The following is a 12,951-nucleotide window of genomic DNA, read 5'->3' as shown; positions in this document are numbered from 1 at the left end:
TCGCCACGAGTCTCATGACAAGTCGCCACGAGTCTCATGACAAGTCGCCACGAGTCTCATGACAAGTCGCCACGAGTCTCATGACAAGTCGCCACGAGTCTCATGACAAGTCGCCACAAGTCTTGACAAGACAAGTCAAGTCAAGTCAAGTCACTACAAGTCAAGTCACCACAAGTCAAGTCACCACAAGTCAAGTCACCACAAGTCAAGTAAAGTCAGCACAAGTCACCACAAGTCCAGTCAAGTCAAGTCAAGTCAAGTCAAGTCAAGTCAAGTCAAGTCAAGTCAAGTCAAGTCAAGTCTCATGAGAAGTCGCCACGAGTCTCATGACAAGTCGCCACGAGTCTCATGACAAGTCGCCACGAGTCTCATGACAAGTCGCCACGAGTCTCATGACAAGTCGCCACGAGTCTCATGACAAGTCGCCACGAGTCTCATGACAAGTCGCCACGAGTCTCATGACAAGTCGCCACGAGTCTCATGACAAGTCGCCACGAGTCTCATGACAAGTCGCCACGAGTCTCATGACAAGTCGCCACGAGTCTCATGACAAGTCGCCACGAGTCTCATGACAAGTCGCCACGAGTCTCATGACAAGTCGCCACGAGTCTCATGACAAGTCGCCACGAGTCTCATGACAAGTCGCCACGAGTCTCATGACAAGTCGCCACGAGTCTCATGACAAGTCGCCACGAGTCTCATGACAAGTCGCCACAAGTCATGACAAGACAAGTCAAGTCAAGTCAAGTCACTACAAGTCAAGTCACCACAAGTCAAGTCACCACAAGTCAAGTCACCACAAGTCAAGTCACCACAAGTCAAGCCACGAGTCTCATGACAAGTCGCCACAAGTCAAGTCACCACAAGTCAAGTCACCACATGTCAAGTCACCACAAGTCAAGTAAAGTCACCACAAGTCACCACAAGTCCAGTCAAGCCAAGTCAAGTCCAGTCAAGTCAAGTCAAGTCAAGTCTCATGACAAGTCAAGTCAAGTCAAGTCTCATGACAAGTCAAGTCAAGTCAAGTCAAGTCAAGTCAAGTCAAGTCAAGTCAAGTCAAGTCAAGTCTCATGACAAGTCGCCACGAGTCTCATGACAAGTCGCCACGAGTCTCATGACAAGTCGCCACGAGTCTCATGACAAGTCGCCACGAGTCTCATGACAAGTCGCCACGAGTCTCATGACAAGTCGCCACGAGTCTCATGACAAGTCGCCACAAGTCATGACAAGACAAGTCAAGTCAAGTCAAGTCACTACAAGTCAAGTCACCACAAGTCAAGTCACCACAAGTCAAGTCACCACAAGTCAAGTAAAGTCAGCACAAGTCACCACAAGTCCAGTCAAGTCAAGTCAAGTCAAGTCAAGTCAAGTCAAGTCAAGTCAAGTCAAGTCAAGTCAAGTCAAGTCAAGTCAAGTCAAGTCAAGTCAAGTCAAGTCAAGTCAAGTCAAGTCAAGTCAAGTCAAGTCTCATGACAAGTCGCCACGAGTCTCATGACAAGTCGCCACGAGTCTCATGACAAGTCGCCACGAGTCTCATGACAAGTCGCCACGAGTCTCATGACAAGTCGCCACGAGTCTCATGACAAGTCGCCACGAGTCTCATGACAAGTCGCCACGAGTCTCATGACAAGTCGCCACGAGTCTCATGACAAGTCGCCACGAGTCTCATGACAAGTCGCCACGAGTCTCATGACAAGTCGCCACGAGTCTCATGACAAGTCGCCACGAGTCTCATGACAAGTCGCCACGAGTCTCATGACAAGTCGCCACAAGTCTCATGACAAGTCGCCACGAGTCTCATGACAAGTCGCCACGAGTCTCATGACAAGTCGCCACAAGTCATGACAAGACAAGTCAAGTCAAGTCAAGTCACTACAAGTCAAGTCACCACAAGTCAAGTCACCACAAGTCAAGTCACCACAAGTCAAGTAAAGTCAGCACAAGTCACCACAAGTCCAGTCAAGTCAAGTCAAGTCAAGTCAAGTCAAGTCAAGTCAAGTCAAGTCAAGTCAAGTCAAGTCAAGTCAAGTCAAGTCAAGTCAAGTCAAGTCAAGTCAAGTCAAGTCAAGTCAAGTCAAGTCAAGTCTCATGACAAGTCGCCACGAGTCTCATGACAAGTCGCCACGAGTCTCATGACAAGTCGCCACGAGTCTCATGACAAGTCGCCACGAGTCTCATGACAAGTCGCCACGAGTCTCATGACAAGTCGCCACGAGTCTCATGACAAGTCGCCACGAGTCTCATGACAAGTCGCCACGAGTCTCATGACAAGTCGCCACGAGTCTCATGACAAGTCGCCACGAGTCTCATGACAAGTCGCCACGAGTCTCATGACAAGTCGCCACGAGTCTCATGACAAGTCGCCACGAGTCTCATGACAAGTCGCCACGAGTCTCATGACAAGTCGCCACGAGTCTCATGACAAGTCGCCACGAGTCTCATGACAAGTCGCCACGAGTCTCATGACAAGTCGCCACGAGTCTCATGACAAGTCGCCACGAGTCTCATGACAAGTCGCCACGAGTCTCATGACAAGTCGCCACGAGTCTCATGACAAGTCGCCACGAGTCTCATGACAAGTCGCCACGAGTCTCATGACAAGTCGCCACGAGTCTCATGACAAGTCGCCACGTGTCTCATGACAAGTCGCCACGAGTCTCATGACAAGTCGCCACGAGTCTCATGACAAGTCGCCACGAGTCTCATGACAAGTCGCCACGAGTCTCATGACAAGTCGCCACGAGTCTCATGACAAGTCGCCACGAGTCTCATGACAAGTCGCCACGAGTCTCATGACAAGTCGCCTCGAGTCTCATGACAAGTCGCCACGAGTCTCATGACAAGTCGCCACGAGTCTCATGACAAGTCGCCACAAGTCATGACAAGACAAGTCAAGTCAAGTCAAGTCACTACAAGTCAAGTCACCACAAGTCAAGTCACCACAAGTCAAGTCACCACAAGTCAAGCCACGAGTCTCATGACAAGTCGCCACAAGTCAAGTCACCACAAGTCAAGTGACCACATGTCAAGTCACCACAAGTCAAGTAAAGTCACCACAAGTCACCACAAGTCCAGTCAAGTCAAGTCAAGTCCAGTCAAGTCAAGTCAAGTCAAGTCTCATGACAAGTCAAGTCAAGTCAAGTCTCATGACAAGTCAAGTCAAGTCAAGTCAAGTCAAGTCAAGTCTCATGACAAGTCGCCACGAGTCTCATGACAAGTCGCCACGAGTCTCATGACAAGTCGCCACGAGTCTCATGACAAGTCGCCACGAGTCTCATGACAAGTCGCCACGAGTCTCATGACAAGTCGCCACGAGTCTCATGACAAGTCGCCACGAGTCTCATGACAAGTCGCCACGAGTCTCATGACAAGTCGCCACGAGTCTCATGACAAGTCGCCACGAGTCTCATGACAAGTCGCCACGAGTCTCATGACAAGTCGCCACGAGTCTCATGACAAGTCGCCACGAGTCTCATGACAAGTCGCCACGAGTCTCATGACAAGTCGCCACGAGTCTCATGACAAGTCGCCACGAGTCTCATGACAAGTCGCCACGAGTCTCATGACAAGTCGCCACGAGTCTCATGACAAGTCGCCACAAGTCTCATGACAAGTCGCCACGAGTCTCATGACAAGTCGCCACGAGTCTCATGACAAGTCGCCACAAGTCATGACAAGACAAGTCAAGTCAAGTCAAGTCACTACAAGTCAAGTCACCACAAGTCAAGTCACCACAAGTCAAGTCACCACAAGTCAAGTAAAGTCAGCACAAGTCACCACAAGTCCAGTCAAGTCAAGTCAAGTCAAGTCAAGTCAAGTCAAGTCAAGTCAAGTCAAGTCAAGTCAAGTCAAGTCAAGTCAAGTCAAGTCAAGTCAAGTCAAGTCAAGTCAAGTCAAGTCAAGTCAAGTCAAGTCAAGTCAAGTCTCATGACAAGTCGCCACGAGTCTCATGACAAGTCGCCACGAGTCTCATGACAAGTCGCCACGAGTCTCATGACAAGTCGCCACGAGTCTCATGACAAGTCGCCACGAGTCTCATGACAAGTCGCCACGAGTCTCATGACAAGTCGCCACGAGTCTCATGACAAGTCGCCACGAGTCTCATGACAAGTCGCCACGAGTCTCATGACAAGTCGCCACGAGTCTCATGACAAGTCGCCACGAGTCTCATGACAAGTCGCCACAAGTCTCATGACAAGTCGCCACGAGTCTCATGACAAGTCGCCACGAGTCTCATGACAAGTCGCCACAAGTCATGACAAGACAAGTCAAGTCAAGTCAAGTCACTACAAGTCAAGTCACCACAAGTCAAGTCACCACAAGTCAAGTCACCACAAGTCAAGTAAAGTCAGCACAAGTCACCACAAGTCCAGTCAAGTCAAGTCAAGTCAAGTCAAGTCAAGTCAAGTCAAGTCAAGTCAAGTCAAGTCAAGTCAAGTCAAGTCAAGTCAAGTCAAGTCTCATGACAAGTCGCCACGAGTCTCATGACAAGTCGCCACGAGTCTCATGACAAGTCGCCACGAGTCTCATGACAAGTCGCCACGAGTCTCATGACAAGTCGCCACGAGTCTCATGACAAGTCGCCACGAGTCTCATGACAAGTCGCCACGAGTCTCATGACAAGTCGCCACGAGTCTCATGACAAGTCGCCACGAGTCTCATGACAAGTCGCCACGAGTCTCATGACAAGTCGCCACGAGTCTCATGACAAGTCGCCACGTGTCTCATGACAAGTCGCCACGAGTCTCATGACAAGTCGCCACGAGTCTCATGACAAGTCGCCACGAGTCTCATGACAAGTCGCCACGAGTCTCATGACAAGTCGCCACGAGTCTCATGACAAGTCGCCACGAGTCTCATGACAAGTCGCCACGAGTCTCATGACAAGTCGCCTCGAGTCTCATGACAAGTCGCCACGAGTCTCATGACAAGTCGCCACGAGTCTCATGACAAGTCGCCACGAGTCTCATGACAAGTCGCCACAAGTCATGACAAGACAAGTCAAGTCAAGTCAAGTCACTACAAGTCAAGTCACCACAAGTCAAGTCACCACAAGTCAAGTCACCACAAGTCAAGTCACCACAAGTCAAGCCACGAGTCTCATGACAAGTCGCCACAAGTCAAGTCACCACAAGTCAAGTCACCACATGTCAAGTCACCACAAGTCAAGTAAAGTCACCACAAGTCACCACAAGTCCAGTCAAGTCAAGTCAAGTCCAGTCAAGTCAAGTCAAGTCAAGTCTCATGACAAGTCAAGTCAAGTCAAGTCTCATGACAAGTCAAGTCAAGTCAAGTCAAGTCAAGTCAAGTCTCATGACAAGTCGCCACGAGTCTCATGACAAGTCGCCACGAGTCTCATGACAAGTCGCCACGAGTCTCATGACAAGTCGCCACGAGTCTCATGACAAGTCGCCACGAGTCTCATGACAAGTCGCCACGAGTCTCATGACAAGTCGCCACGAGTCTCATGACAAGTCGCCGTGAGTCTCATGACAAGTCGCCACGAGTCTCATGACAAGTCGCCACGAGTCTCATGACAAGTCGCCACAAGTCATGACAAGACAAGTCAAGTCAAGTCAAGTCACTACAAGTCAAGTCACCACAAGTCAAGTCACCACAAGTCAAGTCACCACAAGTCAAGTAAAGTCAGCACAAGTCACCACAAGTCCAGTCAAGTCAAGTCAAGTCAAGTCAAGTCAAGTCAAGTCAAGTCAAGTCAAGTCAAGTCAAGTCAAGTCAAGTCAAGTCAAGTCAAGTCAAGTCAAGTCAAGTCAAGTCAAGTCAAGTCAAGTCAAGTCTCATGACAAGTCGCCACGAGTCTCATGACAAGTCGCCACGAGTCTCACGACAAGTCGCCACGAGTCTCATGACAAGTCGCCACGAGTCTCATGACAAGTCGCCACGAGTCTCATGACAAGTCGCCACGAGTCTCATGACAAGTCGCCACAAGTCATGACAAGACAAGTCAAGTCAAGTCAAGTCACTACAAGTCAAGTCACCACAAGTCAAGTCACCACAAGTCAAGTCACCACAAGTCAAGTAAAGTCAGCACAAGTCACCACAAGTCCAGTCAAGTCAAGTCAAGTCAAGTCAAGTCAAGTCAAGTCAAGTCAAGTCAAGTCAAGTCAAGTCAAGTCTCATGACAAGTCGCCACGAGTCTCATGACAAGTCGCCACGAGTCTCATGACAAGTCGCCACGAGTCTCATGACAAGTCGCCACGAGTCTCATGACAAGTCGCCACGAGTCTCATGACAAGTCGCCACGAGTCTCATGACAAGTCGCCACGAGTCTCATGACAAGTCGCCACGAGTCTCATGACAAGTCGCCACGAATCTCATGACAAGTCGCCACGAGTCTCATGACAAGTCGCCACGAGTCTCATGACAAGTCGCCACGAGTCTCATGACAAGTCGCCACGAGTCTCATGACAAGTGGCCACGAGTCTCATGACAAGTCGCCACGAGTCTCATGACAAGTCGCCACGAGTCTCATGACAAGTCGCCACGAGTCTCATGACAAGTCGCCACGAGTCTCATGACAAGTCGCCACGAGTCTCATGACAAGTCGCCACGAGTCTCATGACAAGTCGCCACGAGTCTCATGACAAGTCGCCACGAGTCTCATGACAAGTCGCCACGAGTCTCATGACAAGTCGCCACGAGTCTCATGACAAGTCGCCACGAGTCTCATGACAAGTCGCCACGAGTCTCATGACAAGTCGCCACGAGTCTCATGACAAGTCGCCACAAGTCATGACAAGACAAGTCAAGTCAATTCAAGTCACTACAAGTCAAGTCACCACAAGTCAAGTCACCACAAGTCAAGTCACCACAAGTCAAGTAAAGTCAGCACAAGTCACCACAAGTCCAGTCAAGTCAAGTCAAGTCAAGTCAAGTCAAGTCAAGTCAAGTCTCATGACAAGTCGCCACGAGTCTCATGACAAGTCGCCACGAGTCTCATGACAAGTCGCCACGAGTCTCATGACAAGTCGCCACGAGTCTCATGACAAGTCGCCACGAGTCTCATGACAAGTCGCCACGAGTCTCATGACAAGTCGCCACGAGTCTCATGACAAGTCGCCACGAGTCTCATGACAAGTCGCCACGAGTCTCATGACAAGTCGCCACGAGTCTCATGACAAGTCGCCACGAGTCTCATGACAAGTCGCCACGAGTCTCATGACAAGTCGCCACGAGTCTCATGACAAGTCGCCACGAGTCTCATGACAAGTCGCCACGAGTCTCATGACAAGTCGCCACAAGTCATGACAAGACAAGTCAAGTCAAGTCAAGTCACTACAAGTCAAGTCACCACAAGTCAAGTCACCACAAGTCAAGTCACCACAAGTCAAGTCACCACAAGTCAAGCCACGAGTCTCATGACAAGTCGCCACAAGTCAAGTCACCACAAGTCAAGTCACCACATGTCAAGTCACCACAAGTCAAGTAAAGTCACCACAAGTCACCACAAGTCCAGTCAAGTCAAGTCAAGTCCAGTCAAGTCAAGTCAAGTCAAGTCAAGTCAAGTCAAGTCAAGTCTCATGACAAGTCAAGTCAAGTCAAGTCAAGTCAAGTCAAGTCAAGTCAAGTCAAGTCAAGTCAAGTCTCATGACAAGTCGCCACGAGTCTCATGACAAGTCGCCACGAGTCTCATGACAAGTCGCCACGAGTCTCATGACAAGTCGCCACGAGTCTCATGACAAGTCGCCACGAGTCTCATGACAAGTCGCCACGAGTCTCATGACAAGTCGCCACGAGTCTCATGACAAGTCGCCACGAGTCTCATGACAAGTCGCCACGAGTCTCATGACAAGTCGCCACGAGTCTCATGACAAGTCGCCACGAGTCTCATGACAAGTCGCCACGAGTCTCATGACAAGTCGCCACGAGTCTCATGACAAGTCGCCACGAGTCTCATGACAAGTCGCCACGAGTCTCATGACAAGTCGCCACGAGTCTCATGACAAGTCGCCACGAGTCTCATGACAAGTCGCCACGAGTCTCATGACAAGTCGCCACAAGTCATGACAAGACAAGTCAAGTCAAGTCAAGTCACTACAAGTCAAGTCACCACAAGTCAAGTCACCACAAGTCAAGTCACCACAAGTCAAGTAAAGTCAGCACAAGTCACCACAAGTCAAATCAAGTCAAGTCAAGTCAAGTCAAGTCAAGTCAAGTCAAGTCAAGTCAAGTCAAGTCAAGTCAAGTCAAGTCAAGTCAAGTCAAGTCAAGTCAGGTCAAGTCAAGTCAAGTCTCATGACAAGTCGCCACGAGTCTCATGACAAGTCGCCACGAGTCTCATGACAAGTCGCCACGAGTCTCATGACAAGTCGCCACGAGTCTCATGACAAGTCGCCACGAGTCTCATGACAAGTCGCCACGAGTCTCATGACAAGTCGCCACGAGTCTCATGACAAGTCGCCACGAGTCTCATGACAAGTCGCCACGAGTCTCATGACAAGTCGCCACGAGTCTCATGACAAGTCGCCACAAGTCATGACAAGACAAGTCAAGTCAAGTCAAGTCACTACAAGTCAAATCACCACAAGTCAAGTCACCACAAGTCAAGTCACCACGAGTCAAGTAAAGTCAGCACAAGTCACCACAAGTCCAGTCAAGTCAAGTCAAGTCAAGTCAAGTCAAGTCAAGTCAAGTCAAGTCAAGTCTCATGACAAGTCGCCACGAGTCTCATGACAAGTCGCCACGAGTCTCATGACAAGTCGCCACGAGTCTCATGACAAGTCGCCACGAGTCTCATGACAAGTCGCCACGAGTCTCATGACAAGTCGCCACGAGTCTCATGACAAGTCGCCACGAGTCTCATGACAAGTCGCCACGAGTCTCATGACAAGTCGCCACGAGTCTCGTGACAAGTCGCCACGAGTCTCATGACAAGTCGCCACGAGTCTCATGACAAGTCGCCACGAGTCTCATGACAATTCGCCACGAGTCTCATGACAAGTCGCCACGAGTCTCATGACAAGTCGCCACGAGTCTCATGACAAGTCGCCACGAGTCTCATGACAAGTCGCCACGAGTCTCATGACAAGTCGCCACGAGTCTCATGACAAGTCGCCACAAGTCATGACAAGACAAGTCAAGTCAAGTCAAGTCACTACAAGTCAAGTCACCACAAGTCAAGTCACGACAAGTCAAGTCACCACAAGTCAAGTAAAGTCAGCACAAGTCACCACAAGTCCAGTCAAGTCAAGTCAAGTCAAGTCAAGTCAAGTCAAGTCAAGTCAAGTCAAGTCAAGTCAAGTCAAGTCAAGTCAAGTCAAGTCAAGTCAAGTCAAGTCAAGTCAAGTCAAGTCTCATGACAAGTCGCCACGAGTCTCATGACAAGTCGCCACGAGTCTCATGACAAGTCCCCATGAGTCTCATGACAAGTCGCCACGAGTCTCATGACAAGTCGCCACGAGTCTCATGACAAGTCGCCACGAGTCTCATAACAAGTCGCCACGAGTCTCATGACAAGTCGCCACGAGTCTCATGACAAGTCGCCACGAGTCTCATGACAAGTCGCCACGAGTCTCATGACAAGTCGCCACGAGTCTCATGACAAGTCGCCACGAGTCTCATGACAAGTCGCCACGAGTCTCATGACAAGTCGCCACGAGTCTCATGACAAGTCGCCACGAGTCTCATGACAAGTCGCCACGAGTCTCATGACAAGTCGCCACGAGTCTCATGACAAGTCGCCACGAGTCTCGTGACAAGTCGCCACGAGTCTCATGACAAGTCGCCACGAGTCTCATGACAAGTCGCCACGAATCTCATGACAAGTCGCCACGAGTCCCATGACAAGTCGCCACGAGTCTCATGACAAGTCGCCACGAGTCTCATGACAAGTCGCCACTAGTCTCATGACAAGTCGCCACGAGTCTCATGACAAGTCGCCACGAGTCTCATGACAAGTCGCCACGAGTCTCATGACAAGTCGCCACGAGTCTCATGACAAGTCGCCACGAGTCTCATGACAAGTCGCCACGAGTCTCATGACAAGTCGCCACGAGTCTCATGACAAGTCGCCACGAGTCTCATGACAAGTCGCCACGAGTCTCATGACAAGTTGCCACGAGTCTCATGACAAGTCGCCACGAGTCTCATGACAAGTCGCCACAAGTCATGACAAGACAAGTCAAGTCAAGTCAAGTCACTACAAGTCAAGTCACCACAAGTCAAGTCACCACAAGTCAAGTCACCACAAGTCAAGTCACCACAAGTCAAGTCACCACAAGTCAAGCCACGAGTCTCATGACAAGTCGCCACAAGTCAAGTCACCACAAGTCAAGTCACCACATGTCAAGTCACCACAAGTCAAGTAAAGTCACCACAAGTCACCACAAGTCCAGTCAAGTCAAGTCAAGTCCAGTCAAGTCAAGTCAAGTCAAGTCAAGTCAAGTCAAGTCAAGCCACGAGTCTCATGACAAGTCGCCACAAGTCAAGTCACCACAAGTCAAGTCACCACATGTCAAGTCACCACAAGTCAAGTAAAGTCACCACAAGTCACCACAAGTCCAGTCAAGTCAAGTCAAGTCCAGTCAAGTCAAGTCAAGTCAAGTCAAGTCAAGTCAAGTCAAGTCTCATGACTAGTCAAGTCAAGTCAAGTCAAGTCAAGTCAAGTCAAGTCAAGTCAAGTCAAGTCTCATGACAAGTCGCCACGAGTCTCATGACAAGTCGCCACGAGTCTCATGACAAGTCGCCACGAGTCTCATGACAAGTCGCCACGAGTCTCATGACAAGTCGCCACGAGTCTCATGACAAGTCGCCACGAGTCTCATGACAAGTCGCCACGAGTCCCATGACAAGTCGCCACGAGTCTCATGACAAGTCGCCACGAGTCTCATGACAAGTCGCCACTAGTCTCATGACAAGTCGCCACGAGTCTCATGACAAGTCGCCACGAGTCTCATGACAAGTCGCCACGAGTCTCATGACAAGTCGCCACGAGTCTCATGACAAGTCGCCACGAGTCTCATGACAAGTCGCCACGAGTCTCATGACAAGTCGCCACGAGTCTCATGACAAGTCGCCACGAGTCTCATGACAAGTCGCCACGAGTCTCATGACAAGTCGCCACGAGTCTCATGACAAGTCGCCACGAGTCTCATGACAAGTCGCCACGAGTCTCATGACAAGTCGCCACGAGTCTCATGACAAGTCGCCACGAGTCTCGTGACAAGTCGCCACGAGTCTCATGACAAGTCGCCACGAGTCTCATGACAAGTCGCCACGAGTCTCATGACAATTCGCCACGAGTCTCATGACAAGTCGCCACGAGTCTCATGACAAGTCGCCACGAGTCTCATGACAAGTCGCCACGAGTCTCATGACAAGTCGCCACGAGTCTCATGACAAGTCGCCACGAGTCTCATGACAAGTCGCCACAAGTCATGACAAGACAAGTCAAGTCAAGTCAAGTCACTACAAGTCAAGTCACCACAAGTCAAGTCACGACAAGTCAAGTCACCACAAGTCAAGTAAAGTCAGCACAAGTCACCACAAGTCCAGTCAAGTCAAGTCAAGTCAAGTCAAGTCAAGTCAAGTCAATTCAAGTCAAGTCAAGTCAAGTCAAGTCAAGTCAAGTCAAGTCAACTCAAGTCAAGTCTCATGACAAGTCGCCACGAGTCTCATGACAAGTCGCCACGAGTCTCATGACAAGTCGCCACGAGTCTCATGACAAGTCGCCACGAGTATCATGACAAGTCGCCACGAGTCTCATGACAAGTCGCCACGAGTCTCATGACAAGTCGCCACGAGTCTCATGACAAGTCGCCACAAGTCTCATGACAAGTCGCCACGAGTCTCATGACAAGTCGCCACGAGTCTCATGACAAGTCGCCACGAGTCTCATGACAAGTCGCCACGAGTCTCATGACAAGTCGCCACGAGTCTCATGACAAGTCGCCACGAGTCTCATGACAAGTCGCCACGAGTCTCATGACAAGTCGCCACGAGTCTCATGACAAGTCGCCACGAGTCTCATGACAAGTCGCCACGAGTCTCATGACAAGTCGCCACGAGTCTCATGACAAGTCGCCACGAGTCTCATGACAAGTCGCCACAAGTCATGACAAGACAAGTCAAGTCAAGTCAAGTCACTACAAGTCAAGTCACCACAAGTCAAGTCACCACAAGTCAAGTCACCACAAGTCAAGTAAAGTCAGCACAAGTCACCACAAGTCCAGTCAAGTCAAGTCAAGTCAAGTCAAGTCAAGTCAAGTCAAGTCAAGTCAAGTCAAGTCAAGTCAAGTCAAGTCAAGTCAAGTCAAGTCAAGTCAAGTCAAGTCAAGTCAAGTCTCATGACAAGTCGCCACGAGTCTCATGACAAGTCGCCACGAGTCTCATGACAAGTCGCCACGAGTCTCATGACAAGTCGCCACGAGTCTCATGACAAGTCGCCACGAGTCTCATGACAAGTCGCCACGAGTCTCATGACAAGTCGCCACGAGTCTCATGACAAGTCGCCACGAGTCTCATGACAAGTCGCCACGAGTCTCATGACAAGTCGCCACGAGTCTCATGACAAGTCGCCACGAGTCTCATGACAAGTCGCCACGAGTCTCATGACAAGTCGCCACGAGTCTCATGACAAGTCGCCACGAGTCTCATGACAAGTCGCCACGAGTATCATGACAAGTCGCCACGAGTCTCATGACAAGTCGCCACGAGTCTCATGACAAGTCGCCACAAGTCATGACTAGACAAGTCAAGTCAAGTCAAGTCACTACAAGTCAAGTCACCACAAGTCAAGTCACCACAAGTCAAGTCACCACAAGTCAAGTCACCACAAGTCAAGCCACGAGTCTCATGACAAGTCGCCACAAGTCAAGTCACCACAAGTCAAGTCACCACATGTCAAGTCACCACAAGTCAAGTAAAGTCACCACAAGTCACCACAAGTCCAGTCAAGTCAAGTCAAGTCCAGTCAAGTCAAGTCAAGTCAAG

Source organism: Botryllus schlosseri, chromosome 11 (assembly GCF_051294905.1).
Source record: "Botryllus schlosseri isolate E-star chromosome 11, Bs_hap1, whole genome shotgun sequence".
In the NCBI taxonomy this organism is placed as follows: domain Eukaryota; kingdom Metazoa; phylum Chordata; class Ascidiacea; order Stolidobranchia; family Styelidae; genus Botryllus; species Botryllus schlosseri.
This window is presented reverse-complemented; position numbering follows the sequence as displayed.